The sequence below is a fragment of the Vombatus ursinus genome, unplaced genomic scaffold (assembly GCF_900497805.2).
Source record: "Vombatus ursinus unplaced genomic scaffold, bare-nosed wombat genome assembly UNPS02014798.1, whole genome shotgun sequence".
Classification (NCBI taxonomy): domain Eukaryota; kingdom Metazoa; phylum Chordata; class Mammalia; order Diprotodontia; family Vombatidae; genus Vombatus; species Vombatus ursinus.
The window spans coordinates 28,400,688-28,418,174 of NW_020954576.1; the positions used below are offsets into that span (position 1 = coordinate 28,400,688).

The 17,487-nt window shown below is 41.0% G+C and overlaps 1 protein-coding gene across 1 annotated transcript in view; it reads left to right on the forward strand.

Moving 5' to 3' along the window:
• Nucleotides 1-14,795, forward strand: part of LOC114049959 (toll-like receptor 5) — a 72,073-nt gene extending 57,278 nt beyond the window's left edge. The window contains exon 3 of the transcript XR_003569918.1: nt 13,984-14,795. The gene's annotated coding sequence lies outside the window, so the exon portion shown is untranslated. The remainder of the gene's footprint in view (nt 1-13,983) is intronic.
• Nucleotides 14,796-17,487: the final 2,692 nt, after the last annotated feature.

Consider the following 17,487-nt stretch of genomic DNA (forward strand, 5'->3'; position numbering starts at 1 on the left):
CTCATGTGTAAAATCATGGAGTTAGACTCTGAGATTCCTTCCAAGTCTAGATCTATGCTCTTATGGCGTGATGCTTTCCGAAAGTTAACCTTCACCGCACCTACAGTCATTGCTCTTCATTGACAATGGGAACAACCAATTTGAGGCAGGGAGCCCTCAATCAGCATGAAGTAATTTTCAGAGCTATGGATATAGCCATGTTTCCCAACCAATACTCAGACCTTACCTCTCACTTGCTCTCAGGTCATATTCTTTCTAAGTGCAATTTAAGGTCTGGAATTGGAAAGGTGAAATCACAGTGTTTATATCAACAAGACTCAAGGTCAAAACCACTGGACACTGCTTACAGAAGAACTTCCAAGGAAGATCTGAGAGAAATTAAACTAGGGAAAGGAAAGAATTTGCCTCCCTTTGAATTTCCAAATTTCAATTCTGAGCTGAAGTGCTATCATAGTGATAAGAATTGTATCTTTGGTGCTGCTTTCAGGAATTAGGCCAGTGCCTAAAGTAAGTAGATGCTCAGTTAACATGCTGAAGGTGTTGACTGATTATGTCACACTACAAATTTTTTTAACTTCATTAGTCTATTATCAATAGTTCTTTGCATGACGCAGTTGTGCTGCTCGATTTTAAGGTGGGATGCTGCATAGCATAGTGTCAGGTGAGACCTGAGTTTAAAACCTTTCTCGGATACCTCCTAGCTCAATATCCCTTGGCAAGTAAGTGCACCCTGCTCAGCCTCAGTTTCCTAAAGGCGTGGGTTGGATGCAGCATCCTCTAAGATCACTTCTAGTTTTAAATCTATTATTGTAGAATGCGGGTTATTCTTCAGGCCAGGCAATTAGTCCTAAACCTTTCCTCTCCAAGCTCAGAATCTCATTTAGAAGGGACCTCAGTGGGCCCTAGTCTAACTCATACAAGAACAAGAATTCTTTCCTACAACCTACCCCATCTTTTTGCATGAGGCCTTCCCTGATTGCCCTTTTGTATCTGTTTTCTATATATTTTTATATCTACCTACTCATGAATTTTATATATTTGTTGCTGTTCAGTCATTTTCAGTTGCTTCTGGCTCTTTGTGATGCCATTTGGGGTTTTCTTGGCAAAGATACTGGAGTGGTTTGCTATTTCCTTCTTCAACTCATTTTACAGATGAGGAAACTGAGGCAAACAGGGTTAAGTGACTTGCCCAGGACCACACAGCTAGCAAGTGTCTGAGGCTGGATTTGAATTCGTGAAGATGAGTCTTCCTTATTCCAGGCCTGGCACTCTAACCATTGTACCACCTAGCTGCTCTGTTTTATGTATACCTATATACATACAGGTAGTTTCTCCTGTTACACTGTAAGCTGCGTGAAGGCAGGGACTGTCTCGCTCTTGTCTTTGTGTCACCAGTGCCTAGTACAATGCTCAGCTCATGATGAGTAATCAAGTGGAACAGTAGATAGTGCAGTGGACCCGATGTCAGGAAGACCTGAGTCCAAGTCCTAAGGTACAGCTTCAAACACTGAAAAACTATGTGGCCTCAGGCAAGTCACCTAACCTCTGTCAGTCTCAGTTTCCTCATCTGTCAAATGAAGCTAATAATAGCATGTACCTCCCAAGGCTATTGTGAGGATAAAATCAGATAATATCTGTAAAGCTCTTTGCAAACTTTAAAAGGCTATATAAATGCTAGCTATTATTCACAATAACAATAAATGATGGATGGATGGATGGATGGATGGGTGGGTGGATGGGTGGTTGGGTGGGTGGCCATCCAGCTTTTGCTGAAAGCAGAACAATTCTGCTTTCTTTTACCCTGGCACCTAAGGTCCTTGACAGTCAGGCTCCAAGCTACTTTTCCCATTTTATTTTGCATTACTCTGCTTCACATGCTACATTCCGGCCAAACTGCATCATTAGCAGCTCCCCTACTCAACGTTTGACCTCTGATCTCTGTATGGTCACTCAAGACAACCTTCCTCCCCACTTAGGTTAGCACTTCTGTGCAAAAGACTGAAGGATCAGATGACCAAGGTTCAGCAACTCTGGAGTAGAACTTAGGGCTCACCAAGTCACCCAACATGTTCTTTGAAGTGTGTTTTACACTTTGCTCTTTAAGGCAGACCTGGCTTTGACTGTGCAGAGACAGGTCTTTGGTTAGAAGTCTCGAATAGCCCCTTTCCCTGACATAGTACTTTACATCTGCAATATGTAATTGTAGATTGTAAATGTAAAGTGCACATTTCTTTGCACTGACATCATAGGTTACATCTGCAAAGCCTCCCAAACTCCCCGAGCTAGGCTACAGATTAATTGGAGATGAGGTCAACTGATTAACCCTAAAGAGTCATTAGTATTTCAGGTGCTCCTATAGGCCCCACCAGGCAAAAAGCCCTGGGTTGTACCATGGGCCCTGAAGAAGACCATTTCTTTTTATTATCTGTCTCCTAGCTTTTCCTCTAGAAACCAACTGCCCTCTCCTCCTTGGCACCTCCTCATATGCAACGTGCAGAGTTACAACAGGCTTCCCATCTCTGTTACCCTCTCTCATCCCCAAGCAGTCATCAATTCCAGGTACAAGGTGTTCATGGGAAAACACAGATGAATCAAATCTTTGGCTTTGGAATTACAAGCATTTTCAGTTCCAAGAAGTGACTTGGTAGAAAGAACACTGGACTGGGATTTGAGCAGCATGAAAATGCAGTAATTGTTGATCTCTGTTCTTCATGTGCAAAATACCCCCACTTATTTAACAGAGATGCTGTGGAAAGAGAATGAGATAATAACCATCAAAGCCCTTGGAAAAAAATTTTTTAATGCTCTACAAAGTAAAAAGGGTAATTATTTTTTCTTAGTCATTATTTTCATTTGGCCACTAAGAAAGAAAACTGACCTAGCAAAAAATATGTCCTATGTGGTGGTCTTTGCCATATCATCTCATTCATTTTGTCACCTTTATAGAGCATCATTCCCATTTAATAGATGGGAAAATTGAGACCTTTAGGAGGGAAGTGGCTGTGCTAGGAAGAAAACATATCACATGCTACAGCATCATAGGATCGTGATCTTAGATTTAAAACTGGAATAGACCAAAGAGGTCATCTAGCTCAACTCCATTTTACAAAAGAAACTGAGGCCTGGAGAGACAAAGGGATGCAGTAAGGAGCAAAGCTAGGATTTGAATCCAGTTCCTTGGACTCCAGATCTAGCCCTCTTTCAACTGCTCTGTCCTCCTTGACTACAGGACCTGCCGCAGCCATTCCATTTGGTTTCTTAAGTAGTTCAATTAACTCTGTTTCCAAGCTAGTTCTCAGTGTTTGTCAAGTGGATCCTCTATACTGATGTTGACAGCAACTCTCTGATGCCTTATTAATAGTAGTCAATAGCCAACAAACATTCATTAAGCACTATGTGCCAGGCACTGTACTAAATGCTAAGGATGCAAATACAGACAGTCCATGCCCTCAAGGAGCTTACAATCTAATGATGGAAGACAAAACACACTATTAAATGGTTTCTTATAACTTGCTATATTCAAAACATGTCATTACCCTCCATCCAACCTGGTGGTGAGCTACTCTGATATTAACTAGGCTGGTCCTCCAATTAAACAGCAACTTCATTTGTTGAACAGTGTAATAGAAAGAAGTACTCTGTTCAAATCTTGAGTCTGCTATTTTCTGCCTGTGTGATCTTGGCACGTCACCCAACATCTATGGGTCTCAGATGCATCTGTAAAATGAGAAGGTTAAACCAGATCATAAAATGATAGATTTAGAATAGAAAGGATTAGAGAGGTCAGCTGGGCCTCATTTTGTCAATGACGAAACTAAGGCCCAGGGTTCAGCTGACCTACCCAAAATCACCACTCCAGGATAATTTCCTTCCTTCCTTCCTTGATAAGTTCAGTGCCTGGCTAACAGTGGTTCTTTCCTCCCCTTCTCCTACTCTCATACTAAAGTAATTCAACCTACATATTGCTTCTCCCTCAACATCCTGACCTCCCAAGTTCTCAACTTACTCATTTCCCATGACCTACTCCTCCACCCCACAACAGCTACATATAGAGATGACATACCCTCAATACTGTCATAACCCACAAGTGTTTCATTTCTCCCTCTGCATTGCATTTCTTTACCCTGTTCTTCATCCTCACTATGACCTCTGATCCCTCCATTACACAATTCTTTCCCCAGTCATTACCCTTGCACTGGCTTCCATCTTCCTTGCCCGTCTCAAACCCTTGGTGAACCAGTTCAACTTTACCTTGACTGCTTTTCTCAAGTTCCTGATCCCTTTCTGTTATTGATGATCTTAGCTTGCCCAGTCAAAGCTTTGGGTTACTCCCACCATTTGCTTCCTTTGCTCCTACTTCTGTGCTGCTGAAAAAAAGACAGAAGAAAATCACAAAACCTTGCTGATGGGGTCCATCTCAATTTATTTTTGAGGTAATTGGGTTTCAATGATTTGCCCAGAGTCACACTCGTAAGTGCTAGTAAGTGTCTGAGATCAGATTTGAACTCAGGTCCTCCTGACTCCAAGGCTGATGCTATTCACTGTGCCACCTAGCTGCTCTCCCCTCCAAAAATTTTGATACATGCCCTCAACATGACAAGGCAATCCATTTACACTTCACTAATCAGTTCTCTATACTGCTTGCTATAGTGGCTTTTCCAAAGCTTTTTATCCTCAAATATCCCATGACTCTCCCTTCCCCTTCCTTCTCAGCTAAGCACATATTTCACTAAAAAAAAAATAATCTTGAGGCCATTTGCTGAGAGCTCCCTCTTTTTCCCTCCACCTCTTCCCACAACACTCAGATCTCTTCCTTTACCCTAGTCCCACATGACCCTTCTTGTCAAGGTAAACTCTTCTACATGCACCAAGTGATCCCATTCCATCCCATCTCCAGCAGATTGCCCCCTCTTTCATCATATCCTCTCTTATCTTCAATTTTCCCCTGTCTCCTGGCTGCTTTCCTACCGCTTACAAACATGTCCACATCTCCCTCTTCCTCAAAAAACCTTCACTTGACCTACCCATCCCCTCTAGCCATTATTCTATATCATTTCCCTTTCATGGCTAAACCTCTTGAAAAGTACTATTTATAATTGGTACCTCCATTTCTTTTCCTCCTCTCACTCTTTTCTTAACTCTTTGCTGTCTGACCTCACCATTCAACTGAAGCTACTCTTTCCAAAATTATCAATGACCAAATCTAATGGTCTTCCCTCAATTTTCATTCTTCTTGACTTTTGACACTATTGATCACTCTCTTGTCCTTGATACTCTCTTCTCTCTGGGTTTTCATGACTCTTCGGCTCTTCTGGTTCTCGTCCTACCTCTCTGACCATCTTTTTCTGTCTCCTTTGCTAGATCTTCATCGAGGTTTCACCTGCTAACCATGGATCCCCCAAGGCTCTGTCCTGAGCTCTCTCCTCTTCTCCCTTTATACTATTTTACAGTGGAGATCTCATCAGCTCCCATGGATTAAATTACTGTCTCTATGTAGAGGTGATTCTCAGATCTCTCTCTTCAACTTTTCTGCTAATGTCCAGTCTTGCATCTCTGACTGCCTATTTTATATCTCATAGACATCTTAAACTCAATGTATCTAAAACTGAACTCATTATCTCCCCTACAAAAAATACTCCTTTTCCTGATGAGGGTACCACCATCCCAAGCTTGTGATTCAAGTGTCGCCACAATCAGTTGTCAAGTCCTGCCATTTCTACTTCTCATACGTGCCCCCTTCTTTCTTCTGACATTGCTACCCCCATGGTGTGAGCCCACATTACCTCACCTCTGGGCTAATTGCCTTCTGGCTAGTCCCCCTATCTCAAGCGTTTCCTTACTTGAGTCCATTCTCCACTCAAATGGAAAATTGATCTTCCAAAAGCACAGGTCTGACCATGTCACTCTCCTCTCCATTCGATAAATTCCAGTGGCCCCCTGTTACCACCAGGATCAAAAATGCAATCCTCTATTTGGCTTTTAAAGCCCTTTATAAGCTCTCTCCCCTCCTACCTTTCCAGTATTCTTGTATTACATGCCCCTCAACATACTCTGCAACCATTGACACTGGCCGTCTTGCTCCATCTTGCACATCACTCTCCATCTTCCATCTCCAGGTATTTTCACTGGCTGTCCTTCATGCCTGGAATACTCTTCCTCCTCATCTCCACTTCTTGACTGCCTTGGCTTCCTTCATGTCTCAGTTAAAAGCCCACCTTCTGAAAGTATTCCAAGACTGCCTTAATTAATATACCTTCCTTCTGAGATTGTCTCCAATTTATCCTCTATATATCTTGTTTGTACATAGTTGGTTACATGTTGTCTCCCCCATTAGATTATCAGATCTTTGAGGGCAATGAATGTTTTTTGACTTTCTTTGTATCCTCAGCACTTAGCAGTGGCCTGGCACATAGTAGGCACTTAATAAATGCTTCTTGAATTAACTTAAACTAGGTAGTAAGTAGCAGTGCTGGGATTTAGTGGTACAATGGATGGAGCATTGGGCCTGGAGTCAGGAAGATCTGAGTTTGAATATGGCCTCAGATACAAGCTGGGCAAGTCACTTAACCTCTGTTTGCCTCAGTTTCCTCAACTATAAAATGGGGATAATAAAAACTCCTAGGGGTATTGTGATGATCAATTGAGATAATATTTATAAAGCCTTTAGCACAGTATCTGGCACAAGGTAGGCACTATATAAATGTTAATTATTATAGTTTCTAAATTCACTACCATTTCTAAATCATTTTAATTCCAAGCAACACTTAACATTAAATGCCAAATCTAATGATCTTTTTTAATACTCTTTCTTCTTGACCTCTTTAAAACCATGTCCTGGATTGGAGGCTATCCATCAGAATTGAATTAACGGTCTCTGCAATAGAACCTGGGGCTGTAAAGATGCTGGGACTCGATCATACCCACCACGCAGGGTGGTGCCATGATCTCACCTCCACCACTTACTGTATGATCATGAAAAAAGTCACTTAACCAGTCTGAGCCTCAGTCTCCTTATCTGTAAAGCAGTGCAAGAAATACTCATACTATCCACCTCACAGGTTATTGTGAGGAAAGTAATTTATAAATCTTAAAATGCTAAATGAGTATCAGTTATTATCTAAGCAGCTGCTGGGTGGTGAGCTGAAAGGAGGCACTATAGCCAGGTAGGGCAGGAAAACAAACAAAAAAAAAACCACAAGAGGACATTGAATCATAGTGGAAACCAAAGTGGTGAAACTAAGGACAGAGTGACTCAACCTACAGAAAATAAAGAGAGGTGGAGTAGTAGGAATTTATGTTCATGAGATCACAGATTTACAACTGGATTTATAGCTCAGAAGTTATCTAATCTAACCTTGTCATTTTACAGATGAAGAAACTGAGGCCCAGGGACGTCTTCCTGCTAATAAGTAGCAGAATCAAGGTTTGAGCCCAGATCCACTGACTCCAAGTTCAGCACTCCTTCCGCTGTGTCTTGCTGCTAAGGCATCTTATTTCAAGTTTATGGTATCGTAACAGGAAGGCCAAATGCCCTGTTGTAAGCAGCAGTTATGGCCACAAATCAAAAGCTCTCGTGTGAGCACCAGGGAAAAGCAGGATCAGTCATGGATCAGTCTGCTTTCTCATACTCACTGACCCAGCAATCACTGTCAGCAACAATGACCTCTACTCATGACAACAATGCATCTGTGACTGACAGCTGGCACCTGTTAATAAAGTCTTGCGGTCATAGGGTCCTTTGACAAATACATTTACTTAGGTGAGTAGCTGCTGGGTTCATTCCAGAGGCAGGAGCTCTGCCCATGGGCAATCTTTCTTGTCTCAGGTTGACAGTATACCCCCAAACTGATTAATCAGTGGTCCATAACAGATTGGGAAACCAAACTTGCTGAGAATGAGCTTCTAGCCCTTATTCCCGTCACCTTGAACACAATTAATCTTGAAAATACCTTTTAAAGAACTGAGTCACCCTGACCCCAAAGTAAACTTCCTTGTGGCCTGCAGGATTTGCAATCCCTCCCAAAGCACAATGATACAGGAAACAGATTTGCAAGCATTGTTTTGGAAGCTTCTCATTCTAAGTCTACCACATTGAAAAGAGCACTGACATGTGACCTTGAACTAGTTGCTTAACCTCCCTGGGCCTTAGTTTCCACATCTGTAAAGTGAGGGAGAGTAGGACAAACTGGCGCCCATGGTCACTTCCAAGAGAATGGGTCACATTCTTCCCCCAGCACATCCATGTCCCTTTGAGACATCTCAATTCTCCCACCCATTAAATGGGAATGATTCTTTATTGAGATGTAATTTAAAAAAATAAGTGAAATACTATCACAAAGGCCCCAAGAGGCCTTCAGAAAGCAGGTGTGTGAAAAATGTGTCTAGATTTTCTTTCCTAGTTGACATGAATTAAAAGGGGGGAGGAGTTGGCACTCAAATAGCCCCCAGCGACAAGCACTTGAAGCTGGTTACCTATTTTTTTCCAATGACCTTACTTATTAATGACTCACTCTTCCCTGTCCAGCTGCAGCTGTGTTAATGAAGCTACTTCAGCCTGTATGATGTGCCAGGCCTGGCTAGGCTTTAAAATATTATTTTTTTATTGGGAATAGTGGACAGGGTTGGGGAACCTGCGGCCTTGAGGCCCCATGTGGCCCTCTAGGTCCTCAAGTGTGACCCTTTGACTAAATCCAAACTTCACTGTGAAGGGCTGCACTTGAGGGCCACATGGGGCCTCGAGGCCGCAGGCTCCCCACCCCTGAATGGCCAGTAGAATCCTATGCCTCACTATGTTTTTGCAGGACATCTGCTTGGTGGAGAGGCACAGAAACTACCAGCCAGTGCCAGTGCCCCTATCTGGGGGCATTGATCCCTCAAACTGAGGAGGGTAGCATAGGGAAATGAAAAGCCGTAACTCTGTTTGAACACAAGTTGAAAGGAGTCCTCAAATCAGTGCATGTGTCCTCCCAGCCCAGTACATATGCTGTCTCTTGTGGGTGAGCCAGCTTCTTTCTGGCTGGATATGGGGCTTCAGTTTTGTGTCTTGTGAGCCACCATCCACTCAGAAAGTTATTCATGGTTCTTTCTAGTTGCTCCAAGTCGTCCCTGGTTTTGCCCCGATGGGACTCAGCCTGGATATTCCGCCTCGGTCATGAGGACTGTGTCTAGGGAGGTACTGACAGTTTCCACTGGATTCAGAGGCATTTCTGGGGATACCGCTCCATTGTAGTGTGGTGTTCTTTTGTTAGACAGGCTCCTGTAAAGCGCCCTCATTTTCTCTGTTTAATGCTCTCCCTCCTCAATTCTGCCTGTTAGAATTCCTGGCTTCCTTTAAGACCCAGCTCAGACACCAACTTTCTCTGATTCCCCAGATGATAGTATCTTCCACTCTAAGGTACCTGTATCTTCTATGTTCATAGTGTTTTGAATGTTGTCTCCCCCATTAGACTACGAATTTCTTGAGGCAGGGACTGTGTTTCACCTTTCTTTGTATTCCCAGCAGTTAGCACAGTGCCTGGCACATTGTAAACGCTTTAAAAATGCTCCTCTATTGATTGTTGATTGATTAATGCTTTAGGGATGAGAACTCACCCTTTTGCTTGACAACTTCTCAAGGATCTCAGCTCCCAGCGCTGGCTGCCTTTTGAGAAGCAAGCTCACCTGGAACGTGCTTATCCTGGGAGGGGAGGGGAGGCTGTGCCTTGTGACCAAGAGCATTGGCTTTTCTAAGGGAGATCTTGTATTACTCCCAGAAGCCCAGGATTTACAGCTAGAGGGAATTAAAGGTCATCTAGTCCAATGCCCAGCGTTTTCTAGCTGACAAATGTGAGATCTAGAAAGGGTCAGTGACTTTTCAAAAGTCACACACACTTTGACTTCGTAGTGAAGATTCACATCCAATGCACTAACAATTCAAGTTAGGGGTAGATTTGGTGTCTACAAGGGCCCAACCTGACTCCAAAAAGTCTTGGAATAAAAGGATTTGGATTTCAGGGAGAAGCAGTCTCCTGGGTGTCCTTTCACTCAGCACTCATTGTTGGGTTAATAATAATAGCTAACATGTAAATAGCACTTCAGATTTTACAAAGAACTTTACAAATATGATCTCATTTTATCCTTACAACGATAATGTGAAATAGGTAGTATTATTATCTCCATTTTACAGATGAGGAATTTGAAGCAAACAGAGGTTAAGTGACTTGCCCAGGGTCATACAGCTAGTAAGTATCTAAGGCAGGATTTGAACTCAGATCTTCCTGACTCCAGGTCCAGCACTCTATCCATTGTGTGACCTAGCTGTCTCAACCTCTTCTATTGAGGTAGAAAGTACCCAGGAGCTCAAAAATTTCAGGGTCCCAGGGAAGAAGGCTTTGGAGTAGAGACAAGGAGACATCTCCAGAGGAGAGGCTGATGGAACCTAGAAATGCGCATCCTGAGATCTGAGGTAGATTATTATCATAAATTAGAATATTAGGATCCAATTTCTAGCAAGGAGCCTGGGACGGTTGTCTCATCCATCTTTCTGGATACCTCTGCAGCGTTTGTTGCTCACCCTGTACCTCTGGATACACACTCTCTTCTTTCAGGGTTTTTGTAATATTACTTTTTTTTTTGGTTCTCTTCTTACCTGTCTACTCCTCAGTTGCCTTTGGTGGACCTTTATCCCTCTCCTGCTCACTAACTAGGGACATACCCCCAAATTCTTTTTCTTCTTCTTCTTCTCCTTCTTCTTCTTCTTCTTCTTCTTCTTCTTCTTCTTCTTCTTCTTCTCCTCCTTCTCCTCCTTCTTCTCTCTCCGTCTCTCTCTCTCTCTCTCTGTCTCTTTCTCTCTGTCTCTGTCTCTCCCTGTCTCTCTTTCTGTCTCTCTCTCTCTATCTCTCTCTCTCTGTGTCTCTCTCTCTGAGTTGAGAGCTGAAGTGTCTCATTCAAGTAGCAAAGAGGAGGTCCACGTCGCTAGAAGGAAGTGTGTGGAAAGGAGTAAACTGTGATATTAATTGATTGCCTCACACCCCTTCCTGAAGCTCTTCTTGCTGTTAAGTGGAGTGGAAGGAAGTGGTGGTGTTCAGCAGCCTTTATCTGTGGCATCATTACTTTCCATTCAAATCCTTTCGAGTTGTCCACAAGTGAGAAGACACTCAGATTCCTGGATTTCCTCCTTCCTACCCTGAGATTGAGCCTCTTCTTGAGCTAAGCTTCTGAGCACTAGGGAAATGCATTCCCTCTAGCTCTCGTCCCTGATCCAGAAAGCAGCAAAACTGATGAGCTGAACGCCCATTAGAAGGTCTCCTTTCTCAGACGTCAAATGTTAAAACAGTTTATCTTTGCATTAGGCAAACTACAGCCCTGTACCTCAGGCAATATGTGGATTTTTTTTTTCTTTTCAGGACCTTTCTCCTTTTTGAAGATTGACCCCTGACCAGTGGTGTTGCCTTTGCTAAAAAGTGCCTCTCAAGCCTGCTAGTATCAGCTCTGCCACTTAACTCTCCAATTACAAACACTGGCTAGGACCATTGGAGAGGTCAATGTTTAAGATTAGATTTATCTGCCTAATTACATGCTTCCAGCCCTAAAGAAAATGTTATTAGCCTGAATTGAAATTTCTTTCCATTCTCCTTCATCCACACCAGTTGCTTTAACTATATGAATTTGAGACTCAGGCTTTCTTTTGTGAGTCTGAATATCTAACTGAATTTGCTCTAATAGGAAACCAATAGGAAACAATAACGAATTCCCATTTTTACATAGGAATTCTGCATATATTTATCCATAATGTTAAATAGCAGCAAGAGTGGTATTTCTTATATCTTCTTAATCATAATAAAATAATAGTAACAGTTACATATCACTTTCAGGTTGGCAAAGCCCTTTATATAGGTTATCTTATTTGATCCTTCCAACAGTTCTGTGAGAAGTGTCTCATTTTTTGGATGAGGAAACTGAGACTGAGGAAAATTAAGTGATTTGACAAGGTCACTTAGGCGTCACTAGCTTGTTCCTGTAAGGTAGAAGAACTCAAACTTAGCTCTTCCCAACTTCAAATATAGCACACTATTCTCTATGCCACCTACCTTCCTCAACCCAATAACAAAAGTTTGTATTGTATGCCTAGTGGTCATGTCACTTTTCTGCTCAAAAATTTCCAGGGGCAGAAAAGAAAAAGTCCCCAGGGGCTCCCTATCACCTACAAAGTTCACAGGAGTGTAGATTTGGAACTACAAAGAAACTTGGAGGTCATTGAGTCCATTCTCCTCATTTTACATTAGGGGACATTGAGGCCCAATAAAGTATCACACAGGTATTATCCAGGGTGGGATTTGAACCTAGGCCTTCCTGACTCCAAGTCCAGTGCTTTATCTATTACATCACACCATTCCTTGGAACTCTGCTGCCTGAAACTACATTTCTTCCACAGTCTGGTAAATCTAGTACCACCCTGCTTTTTCAGCCTTCTTCCATATTATCCCTTTCCATACACTATGAATTCTCCTCAGAATAGATTTCTTCCTACCCATCCCCAATGTCAACATACTATGTGCTCTCATATTCCTTGATTTTGTTCATATTTCTCCCTATGCCTGGAATGTCCTCTCCTTTCTCTTGTTGAGAACCTGTCCAATCTTTCAAAGTCCTGCCCCAGAGGTTGGCATGAATTTGTTCCAGAATCTAAGGGGCAGCTAGGTGGCACAGTGGATAGAGCTCTGACCTTGAAGTCAGAAGGACCTGAGTTCAAATCCAACCTCAGACACTTGACACTTACTAGCTATGTGACCCTGGGCAAGTCACTTAACCCCAATTGTTTCACACAAAAAAACCCCAAAAAACAGAATCTATAGGAATGCCTGGGTCTTCATTAATTTGAGGTGGGAAAAGGGTACCTGGCATTGATGTCTATCATTGATAGCTATCAATAATTACATCTCAAAGACTAAAAATGTGTATATGTAAGTCAATAACTATTGAATACCCCATATTGCAAAGCACCAAAATCGGTCCTATCCCCAAGGGGTATTTAATTTGACATACACATTAAACACATGTATACATATGTTGATATTACAGTATGCTGGTATATTTATCTATAGAAATAAGTGTGACTTCTGATATGCTCCCCATCTTCATTGGAGAAAAGAATCTCCCCAACTAGACTGTAAGTTTCTTGAAGTCCATTATCTTGAACTCTGAAATTCCCCTCTTTAATCATAGTCTCCTCTCTCCCCCTCCCCAATGGAATCTTATTTTTCCCAAACTCTAGAAGGAAGAGATTTATTATTACAAAAATATTCATAGCTGCACCATTTGCAATGGTAAAAAACTGGAAACAAATGATGTGCACAATAATTAGGGAATCATTGAATACATTGTGGCATATGAATGCATAGCATATGAACATGATTTCATATTTATTCTGTATATACTTATATGTACTCGTTCCACCACCATCCTACCACCCCACCCCTCAGAATGTGAACTTCTTGCAAGAAGGGATTTTTTCATTGATTGTATTTCTATCCCCAGCACCTAGCACAGTGCCTGGAACATAGTAAGTGCTTAATTAATACTTGTTGATTGAATGCAAAAGAATATCAACAACTACCAGTTGATATGCCTATTCTCCCATCTGCACAAAATCTTTATGAAAGATATCTATGTACAAATTGAGGATTTTTTGCATCTTCAACAATAGAACATAGCTTTACTATCTCAAAATTAACTGAAAGATGTGAGATCCCATTGTGTTTATTGATCTTTTTTTTTCTTTTTTTTTTGCTTTTCGGTGAGGCAATCAGAGTTAAGTGATTTGCCCAGGTTCACACAGCTAGTAAGTGTCAAGTGTCTGAGGCCAAATTTGAACTCAGGTCCTCCTGACTTCAGGGCTGGAACTCTACCCACTGTGCCACCTAGCTGCCCCTATTGATTATTTTAAAAAGCATTTATTCATTCCTTATAAAGCTGGTGAGGTTCTCAATATGCTCTTGTTTGCAGATGACATTGTGTTTATTGCATCAAGTCCCAAGACACTGCAGAGACTGCTGGAAGAGATTTATAGTTACTTAAAGTAGTTTAGCCTGTCCATCCACACAAAAAGGACCAAATGGATGAAGAAAATCTATTGACCAGATTTAAATATACATTTGAATGGGCACCTTATAAAACCTATCTAACAATATGTATATTTGGGAATGGCAATCAGTCCAAGAGTTGAAAAGGAAGAAGAGAGCTAGCTGAATTGCTTTCAGGAAATTGCAGTTATTTTACTGACCCCAGGCTTCCCATGAAAGTCCAAGTCTCTCCTTTCAGCATTAACATTTTACCAGTATTGCTATACGTCAGTGAGACCAGGAACACCTTTGCCTCTGAAGAACTAAAGGTGAATGTCAGACAGAGATCAACCAAAAAAGCACATGGTGGATATAAAATCAGGCTGTAATATAAAACAAATATAAAACCAACAAGGAACTCTAAAGAAGAACAGGAGTAAGGGGTCCCATCAAGGAATCATATGACAGGAAGAAAAGAGGGGCTGACCATGTGTGTGGGATGGCCGATGGACAGCCAGAGTACTTCCCTGGTAGCCTTGTGATGTCAAGAGAAAGCAAGGAATTCATTGGGTGGACCCCATGTGGCAAACTTTTGGGAGACCATAGATAAGAAACCCATAGGATGGGCAGGCATGGATGGATTATGATCTATGTCAATGAAGGGAAGTCCCATATCTATGAGATCACAGACACATTTGAATATATATGTATATGTATGTATACCTATACACATGCAAATAAATATACATATGTGTAAAAAGCATCAACTAAATAATTTTTAAAATAAGATAATTTTCTGTTGACAAACAGTAAATTATAAAAATGTTTCGTTGCATGTACAGTCAGGGCAATCACACTCTTGTGTTGTTTCACTTAACTGTTCTCAGGAAGTAAACTTTGGTTTTGTGTGTTTTACATTTATTTTGTTCAAACAAAATTTATCCATTAAAAAAATAAATAAATAAACCAGTAAGATGAATTAGCTAAAAATGCCAAACACAGATGTGTAAGTATACAAACACATAAATCTAGACACAAGTACACATGGCACATGGCACATGTATATTAGATTGAGATATAATTAACATGCAGCTAACACTGAAGAATTCTTTCTCCCATAAGCTTCCCCTTTCCTAATTGCACTTAACATTCGTGGAAAAAATTACCTCAAAGAGTGTTCCATATTGTGAGTCAGTGCCATCATGCTGAATCTTTTCAGGAAAGAATGAGCTAAAATTGCTTCAACTGTTTTTTTGAGCAATGAGATGTTGGAAAATGTGTGCACATACATACATACACACACACATACACACTTTCCTTCTTTAAAAAGGGAGGAAAAGAAGAAAAAAAAAACCCTGACCTATTTTATGCCCATATAACTCACTAACAGGGGAGCTATAAACTAAACTTGGCAAGGTTGGGTCTGATATCTTTAAGGAGAAATAACCAGCCAGCCTGAAAGAAAAAGCCTGCAAATGTTATGAAAGTTTAAAACACGGCATTTGAACCTATGGAGGGGAGTGTTTTCTACCCAGTGTTTGTTTCAACTGCCCTCATTATATGGGTCTCACCACAAAGCTCCGGAGACATTGTCAACTACAGCTGCTCGCCATTAACAAGAAGTCAGCCCAGTGGAAAGCTGAACTCCTTCATCTTACAGCCTCATGGCAGGGATTTTAGCAACTCGAAAGCATGGGAGCTCCTGCAGAAACATTAACTCACTCCCAAGATGGAGGCACAAGGTTTTCAGGTCTTGGGGCAGGCTTTTTAACTAACCTTGAGGGCTTAGTGAAACTCTCTGCTACCACAAGTTTCAGTGAATAGAAAATGGAATATTTGAAGGGTCATCTTGACGTGTTTGTTGGCCTTCATTCTGGAAGATCCCAATGTGTTGTTTGCAATTTACAATACAGCAGAGTCCCATTAAAATGTGGCTTACTATTATATGAACTTGAATCTATATAATTATATATATGTAATATATATATATAATTGAATCTATATAATTCTCTACTGAGAAGGACCTACTCTAATTTAGGTGGATTGGCTTAGAGGACTTATCTGAGGTATGTAGAGCAATTAAATGACTTTTCCAAGGTGTAACAGGTATAAGTGTCAGAGGTGAGATTTGAACCTAGGTCTTTCTGACTTCAAATCCAGCACTCTTTCTACCACATCACAGCACCTCTGGAATTTAAATATGTCACAGGATCAATAGCATTTTCCCCAAGTCAAACACAGAATCATAAATTTAAATCTAGAAGGGACCTTAGAAACCACTGAACCTAATTCATTTTACATATGAGGAAAATGAGGGACAGGGAGTTAAGTGATTTGTCCAGGGTCACACAGTAAGTGTCTGAGTCAGGATTCAACAATATGCATTAAAAAATCTGATATAACTTGGTTACTTAAAAAGGTGAAGAGATTGCTTTTGAGCTGGGTCTTGAAGGATGACAAAGTTTCAACACATGAACATGGAGATGTGAGTGGTAAGCATCCTAGAAATGGGCGATGACATCAAAGTAGATGAATAACTAATCAAATCCAACAGACCATTTAAGCAAGGACAGGTAACTGAGGATGAATATGAAAATGTCATAGACATGTAAGAACAGTCAGAGTCACTATACTTGTGTCTGGTGCTGAATTTTAAGAATAACAAAAAAAGAGCTCTTAGCTAAGATAGGAGCAAGACAAAGATGAAAGAACAGAGATTTGCTGCTGCTGAGATTGGATAGAATGATGATAAGGATGGCAGAGGGAAGGCAGAACTACTCAATTCTAACTTTAGTTCTATTTTCTCTACTGAGAACAATGATCTTAGGATTGAGAAAGAATATGGTTATTAGGGAGTTGAAAACCAATGTGAGTAAGATAGTAAAGAAGCGCTAGCTGTCATTAATTAATCCAAATTACCAAGCAAGACAAGATATATCTCAGGGAGTGGGGGAAAAATGGTTGCTAAACTGCTGATGATGATCTTTGAAAAAATCATGGAGAACTAGAGATTCCAAAAGACTATAGAAAGGTAAATGTTCTGATTTTTAATAGGAGAGAAAAACCTGAAGAGGGTAGCAGCTGCAAACTATAGGTCACAAAGAGTAAACAGCAGAGAGAGCTTTAGGTTAGATTCAAAGAAAATCATCCTTGCATTTAAAGCTGTCCAAAAGTGGAATCAATCCATCAATCAATAAAATTTTGTTTTTGTTTTTGTTTTAATAAAAATTTATTAAATGCCTACCATGTGCCAGGCTCTATGCTAAACATTGGGGATACAACAAAAAGGCAAAAGACAAGTCCCTGTCCTCAAGGAGCTTATAATCTAATGGGGGAGACAACATACAAATATATGCAAAGCAAGCTTTATACAAAATAAATGGGAAATAATTAGCAAAGGGAATGCACTAGAATTAAGAGGGGTTGGGCAAGGCTTCCTGTATAAAGT